This window comes from Euleptes europaea, chromosome 1 (genome assembly GCF_029931775.1).
Source record: "Euleptes europaea isolate rEulEur1 chromosome 1, rEulEur1.hap1, whole genome shotgun sequence".
NCBI lineage: Eukaryota > Metazoa > Chordata > Lepidosauria > Squamata > Sphaerodactylidae > Euleptes > Euleptes europaea.
The window spans coordinates 51,879,586-51,897,381 of NC_079312.1; the positions used below are offsets into that span (position 1 = coordinate 51,879,586).

General features: G+C 45.3%; 1 protein-coding gene across 3 annotated transcripts in view; it reads right to left on the reverse strand.

The window, feature by feature from the left end:
* Positions 1 to 17,796, reverse strand: part of SRGAP3 (SLIT-ROBO Rho GTPase activating protein 3) — a 255,426-nt gene that overhangs the window by 180,159 nt on the left and 57,471 nt on the right. The window contains exon 1 of one of the 3 annotated variants that reach the window (XM_056852690.1): positions 416 to 423. The exons of the other annotated variants lie outside the window; for them this stretch is intronic. The gene's annotated coding sequence lies outside the window, so the exon portion shown is untranslated. Of the gene's footprint in view, positions 1 to 415; positions 424 to 17,796 lie in introns of those variants that run through there. 3 annotated transcript variants of the gene reach the window in all.

The window sequence follows — 17,796 nt, forward strand, 5'->3', positions numbered from 1 at the left end:
AAACCATTCCGTTTCTCCATATTCTGTTCTAACTGTGGCCTCTTGTCCAGAGTACAGGTTGCGCATCGAAACGATCAGATGTAGTGGCACACCCATTTCCTTTAAAACCAACCATAACTTTTCATGATCCACACAGTCAAAAGCTTTGCTGTAATCTATGAATGTTAGGGAATTGTTTCATTTGAGATTCACTGTCTCGTTTCTCCTCCTTAACTGGAGTGCTGTGTCAGATCAGGACATGGATATACACTAGACTGTTCAGTCCCAAAATAACTGCCCCAACAAAAAAAAGTGTAGAGGATACGTTGCACACGTGTAGGGGATGTGTGGCACATCACAGGTCTGACCCATGTACCAATTTAAGTAACACCTGAATCATACTGTAGCCCTGAACTGCTGTCAGTTGTACTTATACTCCAGACTGCTGCTTTCTTAGTTGCTTATGCTTCTTCATTACACTCTTGTTTTTTCTGCACTTCATGAGAGGCTAGAACCTCTGACCTCTCTCATCATCCGTCATGTGCAACAATTAACTGTAACAACCATTGCAGTCCGTTCACAGGGAATCACACCTGAAAGATTTGTGACTGGGTTCACAGGAAGACTCTGCTCCAACTCCTCCTCTATTTCCCTAAGATTTTCCCTATAAAAACCTCAAATGATTTCCTCTTCATAGCACCTGAAGAAGTGGACTCTGGCTTAGTAAAGTTCACACTGGAATAAAAATGTACCTAGAACAATTCTTCAGCTGTCTTGAAAAAAGCTTTCATGTGATAACAAAATTTAATACAGTGTTCCCAAATCCCAAGAAACCCATAATGAAATTCAGAGCTTCGATGACTCTACTGTTTCCTCAAGAACAGTGGAGATATGGGGAGGAGAGAGAGGATGGTTATGAGTTTCAAGGAAGGCTGTAAGATTAGTTAAGTTTATACTAAACTTTTGCACTATATGCATAAAAGGGAGCGGGATGGAGGAGTTAATTAGCCAGTTTAGCATGATGAATAAAAACTAAGAGACAGCCAGGAAACAGAGAGATTAACCAGAGCAGCAGATTTGAGGCAGGCAGATAAATAGTAGAAGTGTTCAGATTACTCCAGAAGCAAAACATCTACAGTCAATGACCCAGTTCTGGGTTCTTAAAAGCCAATTCTCTGTTACTCGAGAATATTTTATTTTAAAGCAGAGTAGTGCTTAACAGAAATTCCCTGTTGACCAGATGGCTGCAAGATGGCCATGAAATGCAAATTACAAAGGTTGCATTTTATTAGATGAAGCTCTGGAAAGCTCAGAATCAACAACTTTAATGTCTGAAACAATCTTTTTTCTTTTAACACATCAATTGGTTGTTCTATAACAATCCCATTGTTTCCACAGACAGTACAAATGAAGCTGCCTTATACTGAATCAGACCTTTGGTCCATCAAAGTCAGTATAGGGGGTTACCACACTTGTATTCCCACCAATATATTAAGAGTTTGAAAACGTTATAAAAAATACTGTTCACACTTTGTTTGGCCCCTTTAGCTGTGAAGACGTCTTCCAACCATTTATAAGCCGTGGTATTCAAAAACCCTTTTAAAGCGATGTTTTTATAACATTTTCAAACTCTTAATACATCGCTGGGAATACAAAGTATGGTAACCCCCATTGTCTACTCAGACCGGCAGCAGCTCTCCAGGGTCTCAGGCAGGGGTCTTTCACATCACCTACCTGCCTAGTCCCTTTAACTGGAGATGCCGGGGATTGAACCTGGGCCTTCTGCATGCCAAGCAGATGCTCAACCACTGAGCCACAGCCCGACCTGTATGAAGGAATTTCAGTACGAAGGAATTTCATACTGGAATTAAGTTGCTCAACGACGTTTCCTAACTGTCCCAGTTTTTATCTACGTATACAAACGCAGGTAATCCCAAAGTTCGGGAACACTGAGGTGTCAATGGATTAAAGCATTTTCCTTTAAGGAAAACTAGTAGCCACATGGGACCACATGCAGAAAAACCCAGTTCAGTTCCCAGCATCTTCAATTAAAAGGATCAGACAGTAGGTGATGGGAAAGACTTTGACCTAGGAAAGTCACTTCCTGTGAAAGTTAACAACCGTGACCTTGACAGGCCAATGGCCTGACTTGGTATATAAGCAGCTTTGTGTGATAAAGGGTTTAAATCTTCCCTCGGACAATTGATATCACTGCAGAGGAAGCTCTATCCCACATAGTCCCTCACTGTATGGTTAGAATCCCAAGAAGCATGGCTTCCAAAGAGGATCTTAATGTACAGGTATGTTTGCATAGGATTAGGCATTTTAAACAATCCCAGATTTTTTGGGGCTTTCTAGAGAAAAGTTATATAAAATCTGGATTAGTCTCAAAGACCAACCAGAAGTCAAGGATGTTGCCATTGTTCTGGTCCCACCTTGCAGCTGAATTCTAGAGCAGAAGTAGTTTCCAGGCACTTCTGAAAGAAGCCCCATGTACAGTACATTACATTAGTGAATATCACTGGGGCATTAATTAATGCAGCTAGGTAGCTCATTAGGAAAGGGAGCAGTTGGCAAGCTAGCCAACCCTTTTAAAAAATCATTTTTAGCCACTGCACCACACAGGTATCCAAAGAATTCAATGGCACCCCCAAAGCAGCAGCTTTCTTAAGCAAGAGCGCAACAATATTTAACAGCGTGGCCATCTACTGCTAGATCATCCTTCCTAGTCAACAATACTTTCATTTGTTGACCCTCATTCAGTCAGTCCATCACTAACCTGAACCAGGCAATGAATTTTTCACATTGAGAACCAGCATGGTACAGCAGCTAAAGTGTTGGGATTATGATCTGGGAGAGCCAGATTTGAATCCCTACTCTGCTGGGGAAACCTGCTGGGGCGATTTTAAGCCAGTCCACACACACTCAGCCATATCCCAGGTGGTTTGTGAGGATAAAATGGAGAAGAATGGTGTAAGCTGCTTTTGGAAGAAACGCTGAATAGAAATAAATCATGAGGAGTTTGCACATTCTTGGTAACTCTTCATAGCAATATACATATTTATACTGGAAACTATGAAATTAAACTTATGAGGTCTAGGGAAAAAGGTCAAGAGAAATACAGAACCGCTTTCTACTTTCAGAAATTACAAAATTGACAATAAAACGGCTTAGGTGAAATGGCTTAGGTAAAAACCACATAACAAACAAGCGTAAGAGCAGGAAAGAACATCCAGTGTATTGTTCATTTGGCTACTTGCTGCCCAAGTGTACATGTAGTCCCACATGCTCAAAAGTCGGAAAGAAGTCTCCATTCAATAAAACTTGAGTCACTGAAAAATGGATGGCCATGCATTACAGAAATGTGTGAAAGCTAGTTTTCATGAGGATATGCCTATTAGAACACCACACATTTTTTTAAAGCCTCCATTTATCTTTAATTGTTGGGTCCAGATCCGGCCACAGCCAAGCCATCTCCAGGCATCGAAAAAGATTACACAGGTCTATGGTAATTCTCTGAACTGGGTTCTTTATAATTACCACAGTAACATACAAAGCAGAATAGAAAGAAGTCACTTAAAAAAATCAAATAGGTAGCAAGAATACATGAAATCAGCCCAACCACAGAAACACCCTAAACCTTTATAAGCCACACACTAAAGTTGAAGGTTTTCATGTTCAGATTGGCTATTTAAGAAGAAAGAATTATTTCACCAAACATTTTGCAGCACCAAAGGAAAGGCCCATGTCTCCCACCACCTGAAAAACCAGAAACCTAAGCTACCAAAATGAAACAGTTTGCCTGCGGATGTGCTTTTCTGCTGGAAGTCTTTTCTATATAATTACTGTCTGGATTTTTTTTTTTAAAAAGACTCAGGAGTCTGCAATAAACCTTGGGCACCAGACATCAGCTGCAAGACACAGACTGCAAGCTACACAGTCAACAAGGGTTGAAAGTTGCCCATTTGCTTTTCAGAAATTTGTGCACCAGATTTGGAGGGGGGGGGGGAGATGAGAATTCAAAGGAAAAGGGATAAAGGAGGCCTCCTTTGTTTGGTCTGACCACCACCAGCCCTCCGCAAACCTCTCAGCCAAGCAAGATGTGCCTAAAGCTGCAGATGTTTTCTTCTTTTAAAAAAAATTTTTATTGTTTTTTTTGTTGGATACAGAAAGGGGAAAGGGGGGAATAGTGGGGAAAGGAAAAGATAAACATCATTGTCCGTGCCCTTAATAATTTGTTTCATTAAACTTACCCCAGGTTCTATTCTCTTGTATATATACAAACTTTTCATAAGTAAATACTGACTCTTGTAATTCCATTTCTGTTCTAAGCCTTTTTTCTTTTCAATCTCTGTCCTAGCAATGTATACCTCTAGGCACTGCTGAAGGAACAGGGCTCAACAGTGTTGCCTAGTGGTAAAGGTGTCGGCCTAGGGAGGCCCTAGGTTCATTTCCCCACTCTGCCATGAAATTTTCTGGGTGATCTTAAGTTGAGAGGGGGTGAATGGCCCAACATACCTCACAGGGTTGATGTAAGGATAAAAAGGAGGAGGGCAGAATTTTGTATGTCACCCGGAGCACCTCGTAGGAATGGCATGATAAGATGTATTGAATACATATAATAATTAACTTGTGATGCTCTCTTAAGTTAGATTCACCCATTCCCCAGGCCTCTCGCATTTCATGTTCTGGCTGCAAGGGACAAAAAAAGAAGGTACAATATACTTTTTTCCCCTTTCTTTTTGCATTGCCATACTTTATTTTAAGGTTTGCAGAAGACACAGGATTCACACGCACAGCATGCAACAGTATGCAGCTCTTGCAGCTGCAAAACCTACAAGAAAAGAAAAGCATCTGCTTCGTACTGAGAAGGAGTCAACAGCTAATGCTGCTGCATCAGAGTAGGAAGAGCACGGATGTCACAAAAAAAAAAAAAACCCCGTCTCGTTGACTGACTAATACTGTAATGAAGGCACATTCCGAATAAGGGATTCTACCAGATGGCATCACGTAGCTGACAAATTTGGCTGTCGGGAGTGAGGAGGAAGAGGAGCGTCAGCCACAACATTTAACAGGAGCTCCTTGGCCCAGAAAAAAAAAACATAACATGGAGATCCACTGAACGAGAAAGGTGAACATCCCTTCTCAGGTGTTAGGTAGGAAGCTGTGCAATTGAGCAGGTGATGTCAGATATAACCAGCGTGGTGTAGTGGTTAAGAGCGGTGGTATGGAGCGGTGTACTCTAATCTGGAGAACCGGGTTTGATTCCCCACTCCTACACATAAGGCCAGCTGGGTGACCTTGGGCTAGTCACAGCTCTCAGCCCCACCTACCTCACAGGGTGTCTGTTGTGGGGAGGGGAGGGGAAGGTGATTGTAAGCCAGTTTGATTCTCCCTTAAGTGGTAGAGAAAGTCCGCATATAAAAACCAACTCTTCTTCTTCAGAATAGCCAGGCATCTATGTGCTGGAAACTTCCTGTTGGAGAAGCTTCAAGGAGACCTGCAGAGTGGTCCAAGGACTAACCTCCCCTTTCAAGCTGCCATGACCGGAAGGTGTGGAACACCTAATCAGTTCTGAGGGGAAAGGGTACATAGCTCAGATTGACCCAAGCTCATGCAGAAGTCTAGCTGAAATTCAAAGGGAGTTTGTTTCAAATAATTAAAAGTTCATTATTTTCAAGCAGGGGGAGGGGACTGTCATTTCCAAATGCCTACTCCCCTCCCTCCCAACTTCCACAACTCAGCAACATCAATACTTAGAATTTTGGTAATTCCACAGTTTTGCCAGAAATTCAGTCCTGGTATTTACCGGTTTCACACGTGCTGACTTATTAGGCTTCCCAGGTTCCTGCTGGGGGTGGGGGACTGCCCACAACCAGCAGACTCTTCCTACTACCGCTCAGCTTGGGCATATTAGCCGCAAATAAAACTTATTTACAGCTTGGGCAGAGGAAGAAAAATAAAAAGCAAAAATGAGGGGTGGGGTGCCAGCAACCCAATGTGCTGACATAACTTCCCGGAAGTGACATCTGCACATTGCCAGGGAAACTCTAGGATTTGGAGCAAAACTTTATGGTTTGAATTTTGCCCAAATGCTGGAGTGACCCCAGCAACACACTGATGTCAGTTCTGGTCCCATGGGAAGTGATGTCAGGACACTGCAGCAACACCATGATGTTGCCGGTGATGGCCCAATGCCTCTATGAGTCTCTTGCTGGTTACCAACCTTATGCTGGTAACTCTATAACTAATGAATGTAGGAAGCAAATGGACTCTCATGCCTGCACAACCATAACCTGTATATTTTGTTTCATTTGCCAAACCTTTTATCACCTGCATAGCTTTTCTTTACGCTTCACATCGTGTCCTTATCTTTCATAGACTGTGATAGCCCTGAACCTGTAGCGCATTAACTGTACGTTTATAAATTAGCTCAAAACAATACTGACTTTCCCTTCTGTTTTCATGGTTCATAAGCTACAGTGAAGTTTGGTTCTATCACAGATGCTGTTTGGCACTAGCTTTCAAAGAAGTGTTAACAAAAGCAATATGAGAAACAAAACAGATTTGGCCAGGGACTTGTTCACATATTGCTGTTTCTTTAAAACGTACTTGCCAGTGGGAGGTGAGGACTGATAATAATAACCCACCAGAGTTAAATGGAGAATGTTGTCCCATTTTTGCACCACATGCCCACACAAATCCTGCAAAGAGGCAAGGGAGAATTCCTACTTCCTAGATTCCACAAAACGTTTATTCAACCCTTTCTGACAAACTAAGATACAGGCCATTTCCACATGGGTTATCACCCCAAGGTTCAATGCTGTCAGGATGCACCGTTTTTATCCTGCTTCCCCACCGCATCTTGGTGAATTCATGCACCTACCAGGCTTCCCTCTAATCTTTCTCAAACCTGCTTTGCTGTGATGTTTTGGGAAAGACTGCAGTAACATCAGGATGACTGCTTGGGGGGGGGGGGAGAGGGATTTCCTGCCCACATGACAGGGAATTTCCCTGATCCTGTGAAGTCATGTCCTCCCATTGTCAACAGGGCCTTTTAAGGTGTGTGTTTTTTAAAGTCTATTTTATGCCAATATATTGATATATCATTATAACAGTAAGTTTTAACAGGTTCTGTGAATTCACAGACTTCCCCCCCCCCCCAAAAAAAGCAGGTCTCTAGCAGCTTTCGTTATGGTAAAGAATCTCTCTGCAATGGAAGGGAACAGAGACTTGCTTGTATTTTTAAGCAAGCTGTCAATTCACAGAACCTGTTACACTTATTGTTATAATGGTATTGCAATATAATAATATGAAACTGACCATTTTTTAAAATTGCAAAAGTTGCAAGGAGAGCAACGAGGATGATCAGGGACCTGGAGACCAAGGCCTATGAGGAAAGGCTGAGAGAGTTGGGAATGTTCAGTCTAGAGAAGAGAAGGTTGGGAGGGGACATGATTGCTCTCTTTAAGTATTTGAAGGGCTGTCACTTAAGAGGAGGGCAGGGAGCTGTTCCTGTTGGCAGCAGAGGACAGGACTCGCAATAATGGGTTTAAATTGTGGGTGAAAGGTACCAACTGGATATTATTTATTTATGATTTCAATTTGTTACCTCATTCTTCCCGGCCAAAGCCAGGCTCAGAGTAGCTTACAGAATATAGCAATATTAGGGAAAAAAGTTTTACAGTAAGAGCTGTTCGACAGTGGAACCAGCTACCTAGGGAGGTGGTGAGCTCCCCATCTCTGGCAGTCTTTAAGCAGAGGCTGGACAAACACTTGTCAGGGATGCTCTAGGCTGATCCTGCATTAAGCAGGGGGTTGGACTAGATGGCCTGTATGGCCCCTTCCAACTCTATGATTCAATGGTCGAGCAGGGACACTGATGGGAAATCTGCCATGTGGAAACCTTGTTGTCACTGTTCTGCATTGGTAGCTGCTGTACCAGCAAATCCCACAAGACAGTTCTCACCTGGAAACTACCACACCCTGGCTCTGGAAGAAAGAAACCACAGCATTTCATTCATGTAAAGAAGTAGCTGTTAGCCGAATTGCTCCTTTATATGGGGAAATTAGCTGAGCAATCGGTAACTATGTATTTTTATAGCGATCTCGCACTCAACTATACCAGAATCCGTTTAATGAGACGTTTGAATAAAGACAGAGGCTAGGAGTTCCAAATTAAACAGTGTTTATGTATTCAGGCATTCAAATGGTGCATCACAAGCATACAAGAAGCTAGTAAATTAAAGGCAGTAGTACAGGGACAGTTGCCAATTTGGCAGGATATCGTAGATTCAATATATTTACCTTATCTAGATGAGGTGTTGTCCAACTCACGCAGACTATGAACAGATTGAAAAGGAAAACCGAGATGGGGGTAGGGGTTCCCGTGGGCTTGACCAGCAAGGCGGGAGGGAGCGTGGTAAGGCTCGCGAAACCAAACCAACAGAGTAACGGCAAAGGTGCCAGGAAAGACCTAAGGTGATGAATGGGCCAGGGGTATCCTAATTATACTGTTTTCTGGGGGCGGGAAGAGGGGGTTTGACCCCTCCCAGGTTCCCAGGTGGCAAAAAGGTGGACAAAAGGATTAAGCTGTGTCTACCGGGGCAGGGTAGTGAGAATTTGGAAATCTATTATAATTCCAATGGCTTTCACAACCCGAGATGGTCAAGAATCTTTCTGCTGATGGGATTTACATTCCGGAACAATAGGTGCGATCTGTGCAAATGTCCTGGGGTCTCTGCAGCTGGACAGGAGGGATGACTCATCTGGATATCAGGATTACTGCTAACGACTCATTGAGCAACGGAGGAAGTTGGGAGGGGGGGAGCAGCTCGCATTGGGTACGTGGCTGTCAGCTCTCTGCGAAATGGCTGCTTCTAAAACAGAGATGTACAGGAACATGGCTCCTCTCAGGTTCACAAGAGACAGCCCTTTGCATCTGGTTCCTAGTAGCTGGTTGCCCAGGCTGGCAAGAGCAGCTGTGTCAGTTTCAAATGAGCCGCGCCGCGACTGCCCAGTAGCGTTTGAGGCAGGCGTGCGGCTAGAAAGCAGTCTGTGCGCTTGCATACCGGGTTGCCAGGTCCAGTCCTGGAGATTTAGGCAGGCCCGTATGCTATCAATTCCCCTCCTTGCCGCCTGAAGACAACGTCTGAAATGGCGGCACACCTAACACGTGTTGATTGAAGTCTTGATTGGAGACACCGGGGTCGGGTTGCATTGGCCAATGGAGGTTTGGGAACCATTTGTCCTATACTAAAATCTTAGATTAAAAACGGGGCCGCCTAGTGAAGTTGGACAACCTCTCAAGAAGTGTGCATGGTTAGATTTGCAAGCATATTTCAGGGCGGACGTATTGCATGTATCAAAGCATCCGGTTCATCTTACAGTACAAAATAAAACATTGTTTTCTAAACTCAAGCTTACATTGCTAAACTAACAAACTGAAAACATATACATTGAGTCATAACAGTATACATGGGATACAAAGAAAAAACCTTAGGCAAAACTGCCGGATGTAAAAAGGAAAAACTTTGTACCCTTTTTAAAGTTACAGATAGACAAAGATAGAAAGACATACCGCTGGTTTACAAGCATTCGTTTTAGGATCTGGAAAAATCTCTCGTTCCCCTCCTAGTAGAAGGGTGAAGGTACACATAAACGCAATGGTTTCCAGTTCGCTCCTCCCCATGGTAAAGGGGGGGGGCTAAATTAAAAAAAAATCTTCTTTGCCTCTTCCGTTGGCAATCGGCTGGGCTCGGCTATCTTCGTGCTTCTTCGGTAGCACTCTTCGGGGCCTCGCCTGTCTCAGGGGTTGGTATGGGATGGCCTGGCTAAGGGGGCGTGGGGTGATTTACATACTGCCTTGCAAGGCATTCTGGTCGGATCTAGGGCCATGCTAGGGGCACAATAAGATTACTATACCATTCCACTCTGGCACCTCTGCCTGTCATCAAGGGGTCAAGTGGTCTGGGACCCTTCCTGCGCACTGGTTTTGTGCCCACTATATCCTTTTAGGGTTGATCTATTGTAGTGGATGCCCTCGCCTTCCATAGCCATCCATCAATCATGAAGACTCGCGCTTGCGCGGTCTTCACTATGGTACCTCTCGGGGGTGGCGCCTATCTGGCGGGTCACCAAAGGTGACCTCGTTGGCTTACACTCGCGCCATTCTGGTTTCGGGCCGGATGATCCCGCCGGGCGAACCGTCGAGGCTCTGACTAATGAAGCGATTCCATTTGGTCAGGCTGGAATCGCTTCCTCGGGAAGGGCCTCAATACTCTTGGTAAAAGATAGATCAAACAAAATATATACACAACACACGCAGTAAAACATATATGCATAACTAGAGCCTTAGGGTTGGAGGGGCGGTCGTATGCAAATGGCGGGCATGCTGGCATGTTGGGTAGGGGCACCTGTGGGGGATTAGGTCTGTCTTTGATCTTCCTAGTATGGGCTTTTTGCAATTTTGAGTCGGTCGCCATGCTAGGTGCGTCTACAGCTGTCGTGGACCCGGAGGACTTTCTAGCCTCTACTCTTTACCGAGCCGGCCTAGTGCTGGCCGTGGGCTGGCGGTCCAAAACCGGCCCGACAATAACTGGCATTGGCTTCCAAGGCATAGGCCAGATCAGACAGTTCCACTCCCGCGAGCACCACAGTGAAACCGCCATCAAACTCCTGACCGTTCCCAGCCAATTTTTCCAAAGGGGCAAGCCGAAAAGGGGTAGCCCCGCCTATGAAGGTCAAAGAACAGACTTAACAGATGGGGGAAAGAGCCCGGATGCGGTCCTATCGGCAAAGGCCGGCCTTTCTCGGATTTCTCCGTAAGGGAGAGGTGTCAATCATTCCTAGTCTCGCGGCCTTTCGAGCTGCGGACCTTCGCTTGATATCACGTTGGAGGCGATTTTGGGGGAGGAGAGGCATTTTGCATAAGGCGCAGGGTATTATGGTACACAATACATTTACACATTTCCTAATAAAACCTTTGCAATAACATTTCTATATCCAGGTGTCTGTAAGGCCTTTCCTGGTTTCCTATTCTTATACATATGAGAAAAATACTAGATGAGAGGTTTAGCTGGACACAGTCTGCAGAAGGTAACCGGGGCTAGGGGACCAAGTTAGACCGAGGCGCAATTCATTAGCTCTAAGCTAATTTTCCCTGGTGGCATGTCCTCACACCCACCAGTAAATGCGGTCCTTTACCACTAGGCCCAGGTGGGCCTTCTGGATTGCACGCGGGTCATTCTGGTTTTGGATAGTCAGCCCACTGAGCGGGCTAACTATGTAACCAGGACCTTGAGGTCTCTTCCTAACAGGGCGATTCTACGGGAGCCGGAATCGCCTTCTCGGGGGGGAGACCTCTCCTATACTGGTAAAAGATAGAATTCCAACTAAACAAAGCAGCATATACAACAACATTTCCTATACTTGACTTGGTACGCTCCAAGGGGAGGGGGCGAGGGGACTTCATGCTAAAACTGCGCAGACTCGGTCTGCACCAAAGGGTCCGGCTTATGCAAATTTTTGAGACCAGGGGCTTGATGGGTAACTGACTGCTCCTGGTGTTCAGACAGGTATTCAGCCTAGGTGCTGTCCGTTAAAGAGACAGCTGCAGATTTTTGACACAGAGAAGGGTGCTGGCTTTCCAGGGGAATGTTTGTTTTTCGGTGGGAGGGGGCCCCTGTGATTTCAAGGCGGGTGTCTTTAGGAGACCATGCGGTGGCAGTGGAGGCCTTCCTGCATTGGTGGGTGGGCCGTCCAAAACCAGGATGGCCCGAGTGCTTGCACACCCCACCGCCGCAAGGCTCCATTGGTTTTCCCCAGGGTCCCTCCTCTGCTCCAGCAATTGGCGTGTCTCTCCTTCAACAGCCCGAAACCGGTAGTTGCACGGAGGTTCCCGCCTTTACGGTGGGTGTGATGACACGCCACTAGCGGAGCCAATTTTAGAGAAAAACCTTTTCAATTTTTGTGCCCGGGGTTTGGCCAATAACAACCCCACTCTAAATGTTAAAGAATAGATCTTGAATTGATGGAAGGGGGAGTGTTCCCTCCTTCCCAACTAGAGGGGGCTTTGGAATGCTGGGGGGCCCTTTTTTGGGGGGGGGGGCTGTCTGACCTTAAGAACAATTCATAAAAATACACATAATGCATACAACAATATGACATTCATCTAGGTGTGCGCGCACAGCATGCTTTGATCTTGGCAGACCTCCGGAGGTGGGGAGGCCTCTGCACTTAGCACTAGGCATTACAATCATTCATATTTACACCTTTGCAAAATTAAAACCTTTAAAACTTAATTCATCACCTTTTCCATTTGAGTGGCATATCTGTGTCACACACTTTTACTTGCCACAATAATCATAATAAAATTGCTAGACGAGCCAGAGAGAGAGAGAAGAGAGAGAGAGAGAGAGAGAGAGAGAGAGAGGGAGAGGGAGAGAGAGAGAGGGAGAGGGAGAGAGAGAGACAGACACAGACACAGACACAGACACACAGGAGGGGGGGAGTGGAGAAGTGGAGAGTTCCATCTCCTCCCCTCCTTCCTTCCTTTTAGAGCGGCTTATATGATAGTGGGGTGGTGCGATTTACGACCTCCAGCTTGCTGAGCTGCCGTTTCACCCAGCACCCAAGAAAAAGAATCAGCACAGTTAAGCAGGCTTGTGTTACCAGGATCTGATGCTTAATTGGCTGCACCTTTCAGTGGTTTAGGCTGGAGGAACTACTTTGTTCTGATGGTTAGATCACAATAGTATAAAACATATGGGGGAGTTCATAGACTTAAACATACAGGACATCATGGCTCCAAGGGGCTGGCCCTTGCAACCTGTATTGTACATATTGAAGAATACACATATGAAAATCACCCCTCTCCCTCTTTGGCGAGAGCCCCTGAAGCAGCAGCGGCTGGATCAGTTGTCAGATATCTTCTTTGGGGATGTTCGGGTCTGACCAGGAGGTTGGCAAAAGGGGAGCCCTGGATATAAATATCAGTGCGGGGTCCCACTTGAACCAGTTACCTTAGTGCATAGATACTAGGGTTGCACAGACTTGAATGCAACCCTGGCTATACTGGAGGGTGATGCACTTATTTTTAAAGCAGAAATCCAGTTTCTAATTATGCCCTGTCAGCAAGGAAAGATTTCTTAGTTGTTCCCTTCCCTGTGCATTCTCGCAAGCCCATTGTTGACTACCCTCCCTCCTTTGGCGACCTTTGGGGCACCTTGCCAGCAGGCTGGCTTGCAGCAGGATTGTTGCTGACCAGGAGTCTCCTGCCTGGAGGTGGCATAGAGGAACAAAGGAGCATACAGCAGGGAGTTCCAGCAGTAGTTGCAGGTGCCCGGGAGTAGAGGCTTGCATACTTAACAATATTATTTAGACACATTGATGGCTTGGGGGGGGTGCTTTGCATTTGCATTGCACCTTAAGGTAAGGCAAACAATCAAACAAAACCATTGAGGCGGAGAGAGCTGAATGCAGTCAGCTCTTCTGGTAGAAGGGTCCTTGCAGGGAAAAATCTAGCCAAAAAGGGGCTAGCAGGCATGTATATGACTAGCAGTGGCTGCTGAGAGCAGAGTTGCAAGGCTAAAATAGAGCATGAAGACTTTTTTTTTTTTTTTTTTTGTTCCTCTTCCCCTTGTTTCCCAAGGAGAGAGAGAATACCTGGTTGCTAATTAAGTTTTTACAAAGCAGGCAGGTATTCATATGATAGAGACAAGTGGCATTTGAGCAAGTTAGATCAGGGAGCAGCCTTATGCAGGTTGCCATTAATAATCAAACACAGTACACATTGTAGTATGCATAAAGCATTGAGGTTTCTTAAAGGAGAGAAAGTTGAACACTGTAAACAGAACAAAATTGGTTGGGGGACGTTACTCTTCTTCCCGGTTCTCCTGGTTGGTTGGCATGGGTCAGAATACAAGACTGTTAATGAATACCATGCAATGTGTATCACAAGATCACAAGAGGGGAAGGAAGAGACCCTTCCAGTGGCGGTTTGCTTCTCCACCCCCCTTCATAACCCAGATAGCCTTGTTAGCATGCCAGGGAATGAAGGAGCTAGGTTGAAACAAACAAAAATCAGGACTTTTTCAAGATTTTCAAAAATAAATTCAAAAGAAAATGAACCCAGCTTAAAATCTGATATTTCTCTCTTCAAAAAAAGGTCCAAATTCAAAACTTCAAATCAACTTCAAATCGAGTAAAAACTCCACTCGACTTCAACATTAAAAAAAATTGATTATATTTCTTTCCTTTAAAGAGTTCCAAATTCAAAAATAACAGTGCTTCAAAGATAAAAGTAGATTGGATATCTTCTCCCCCCCCTCCTTTCCTCTGAATACATGAGGAGGAAAGGATTGTTTCCATGCGGTGCACCCCATGCCAGAAGGCTGTGTGGCACCACTGGGCATATGCAGAGTGCACTTTGGAAGCCGGGGTGGGTTCCAGTTTGTCTAAAGAGCGAGGGGAGGGAGAGCAATGGGGCTTTCCCTGTTCCTAATGAGATTTTGGTGAGTCTTGATACTCAGGGGTTATCCACACAAAAATCAAATTCCAAACTGTTTACCAAATTAAAGCAAAAATCCATCTTTTAAAAATAGAGCACCTGGGTTTTCACAAGGTTCTTACAGAGCTTAAGTTGCAAGCAAGCATGAGAGCTTCCTCCTGAGGAAGGATCAAGGGTGAGAACTAAAGGGTTACCAAAAGGGACTGTATCTCTGTGCACGTGCAGAGTGCACGATGTACATTGAGCTGCATTAATGGGATCTGCCATGACAGGCAAGAACCAAAATGTGCAACTAGAATGAGAGCTTGGGGGTTGCTTCAGGGGGCTAGAGAGCCCAGGTTGCTGTTTTCCTGAAACAACCCTAACATTTTGGAGGAACAAAAAGATAAAAATGGGGGGGGGGGAATCCTATTGCTTGGATTACAGATTATTACCATGTTGGATGAACTCATTCAGCTGCTGCATCACTTAGGATTGCAGCCCCACCTTATTTTTAGTTACCACTCTCGAGACCATCTTATTCATGTACACTTCAAAACTCTTCACTGACCTTCTTATAACAATACAATCCTTTTTGGCCGCTGCTTATGGGCTGCAGTCCCAAAGCATTAGCCATACCATTCTTTTATCTTTTATATTCTAAACACCTTCTTTCCTCACACCATGTCAACATACTTTCACCTTCATGTTTCTCCAACACAGTAATAATAGCTATAAAACCGAATGAAGAGGGGCTGGGAGCTGTGGGGGGAGGTTGTGGGGGGGGGAGGGGCAGAGCACACGGGGCTCTCCCCTTCATTATTCACTTTTCACATATTTACACAGACAGCATCGAGGTTGACAAATATACTATTATGTAAGACTTTTACTGCGCAGTAAAATTAACTTTATATTTATTCTACGAGCACATGGAAATAATTTCCTCTTACTTTCCCAGGTACCTTGGGAAAGCATTCATACAGACACACATGCTAGTTTCACTTGCAAACATACAGGCACTTGGGGGAGCGCACTCCCTTGCATATTTCCATTTGGTGCCCCATGCCAATTTTGCGCAAACCGCATTGTACTTTTGGGGAACCTAGGCAGATGTTTCTGTGAGATTGGCCGGATCTTCACAAAAGCATGTACCCTGAATATCGATTCATCATATTTATCACACACACAACTCTATTTCCTGTAGGAGAAAAACATGTTATATCATTATCCTTTTCCTGTGCCAGATAGACTTCTCTGACCCAGGGAGGCTTTATTACAACTGCACATCATGGCTACTTTTTACACATATTCAACATTACATTAGAAAGACCAGGAGATAAAGAGTCCTCCCTGAGGAGGCTTGCTTTCCTTTATTAACCTGCGGAGAAAGGGTTAAACTTGGGCTGGTGCTGGTGCCCTTCTATTCCCTACAGAGGGAGCAAAAATGATTTACTTTACCATTCCCTTAGGATGGGGAGGCAGCATTTTCTTTGAACATGGTCTGGACTTCTTAATTCTTACTCAAAATATAGGGGGGGAAACATTCACACATGCATTCACTCACACAAGGGGGAGAAAAGGAGGGATACTCAAGAAGCTTGGAATATCCCAGGTTAGTTCCAGCGGGCTGCTTGGAACAGCATTTTCCTTTAGCATGAAATTCAATGGTGTCTGATCGTACTTTCAAAGCTACTTGAGCTCAGCCTCGCATTCTGGTGTTCCTGGGGCTGTAGGTCAGTTAGTAACTTTGCAGCGAGCTCTTCTCAGTTGGGGAAGAGGCTGCTGGTTCCCTTTGTCAATTGAGGGAATGGTGATCCTCTGCTGTCCGGTCATTTTGGGGGGGGGGGGGCAGACAGTAAGGTTTTTAATAATTTTGTCTTGGGTCAGAAGCTTCTGCTGGAGAGACTGAATTTTGGCTCCTGAATGGTCTAGTTCCTGTTGCAGCGAGGTGATCCTGCTTAGAGCAGCAATCAGCACTCCTTTTACCTGATTTAATTCTTTTTGTGTTTCGAGGAGAGCATGAGATAACTCATTCCTCTCTTTTTCTAGTTCATTTTCTACTGATTTTAGTTTTTCATTTTCTTGTGTGCTGGTTCCTGATTTCTCACACATTTCCTGGTACTTAGGTTGAGAGGTTTCACAGCGCTTACTAAAAGCACCAGTTGCCCGGGATCTAACTGGGTTGCTGTTGCCGATACTGCACCCCGAAAGACCACCACGGGACCCACCCAATTTTGGCAGCCATTTCTTTAATTTGTTGTGGCTGGGGTCACTGTTCAATTTCTCTGCCATGGTAAACTATAGCTCAGGGAAGGGCAGGATCACTCTGGCTGATCCGTGTAAGGCAAAAACAATGCTTCTCAGTGGAGAAAAGGAGGGGGGGTTTGAGCCTGAATTGATCTCTTTGGATTAAAATGCCCCCTGTGGGTTTTGCAGGATGGCGGGGGATTTGGCAACAAGTTGCCCTTTTTATTTTCACCGCAAAGGAAGTGGGTTTGAGTCAATCAGGGCTCCTTGGATTTTCTAAATCGCTGGCTGTGGGTTAGCAGCTCAGCACGGAAGGAGGGTTCAAGGATTCAAACTGAGCTACACTTTAACTTAGAGAGAGAGCAGGCGCTGCCACCGCCTTTTCTCCTTACGCTGGGGGTGATTTTGCTGGGACTTGGCTCTAATATTCCCTTTTAAGGAGGGTGAGCCTGCCTTAATAGGGGAGATGTTACCTTGCAGATCCTCTAAGGAGAACCTGCTTTTTTTTCTTTTTTTTTCAATGTGGTCATGGTAGACCTTGCACTAACTTTCTGGCAGATATCCTAAGGGAAACTGCTGGTTTCAAAACTGGGAAACGCTCCTGGCTGTCCCTCTAAGGAAGGAGAGCGCGTTTCTGTGCTTACGGGAGAAGGTTCCGGCTCGCTTCCCAAGGGAAACGGGCTCCTCTCAGCACATTTGATTGGTGCTTGCGGGAGACGGTTCAGGCTCGCTCCTAAGGGAGACGGGCTCGTCTCAGCACATGGGGACAACCTTTATCAGAGGAATGTCCTTCAGTCGCGGTAGCGCTCCTGGCACTCTCCTAAGGGACGGGTGCACGCTCCACTCGGGAACCCTTCTGTCGTGGGAACGCTCTTGGCAAACTCCTAAGGGACGGATGCACGTTCCACTTGGGGACCCTGTATTAGTGGCAACGCTCCTGGCACGCTCCTAAGGGACTGGTGCGCGTTCCACTTGGGGATACTCCTGGCAGAACTCCTAAGGGAAAACTGCGTATCCCAGCCTAGCGGGAGTGGCCACTCCTCCGTCCTAGGTCTTTCTGGGTGATTTTAACCCTATGCTGG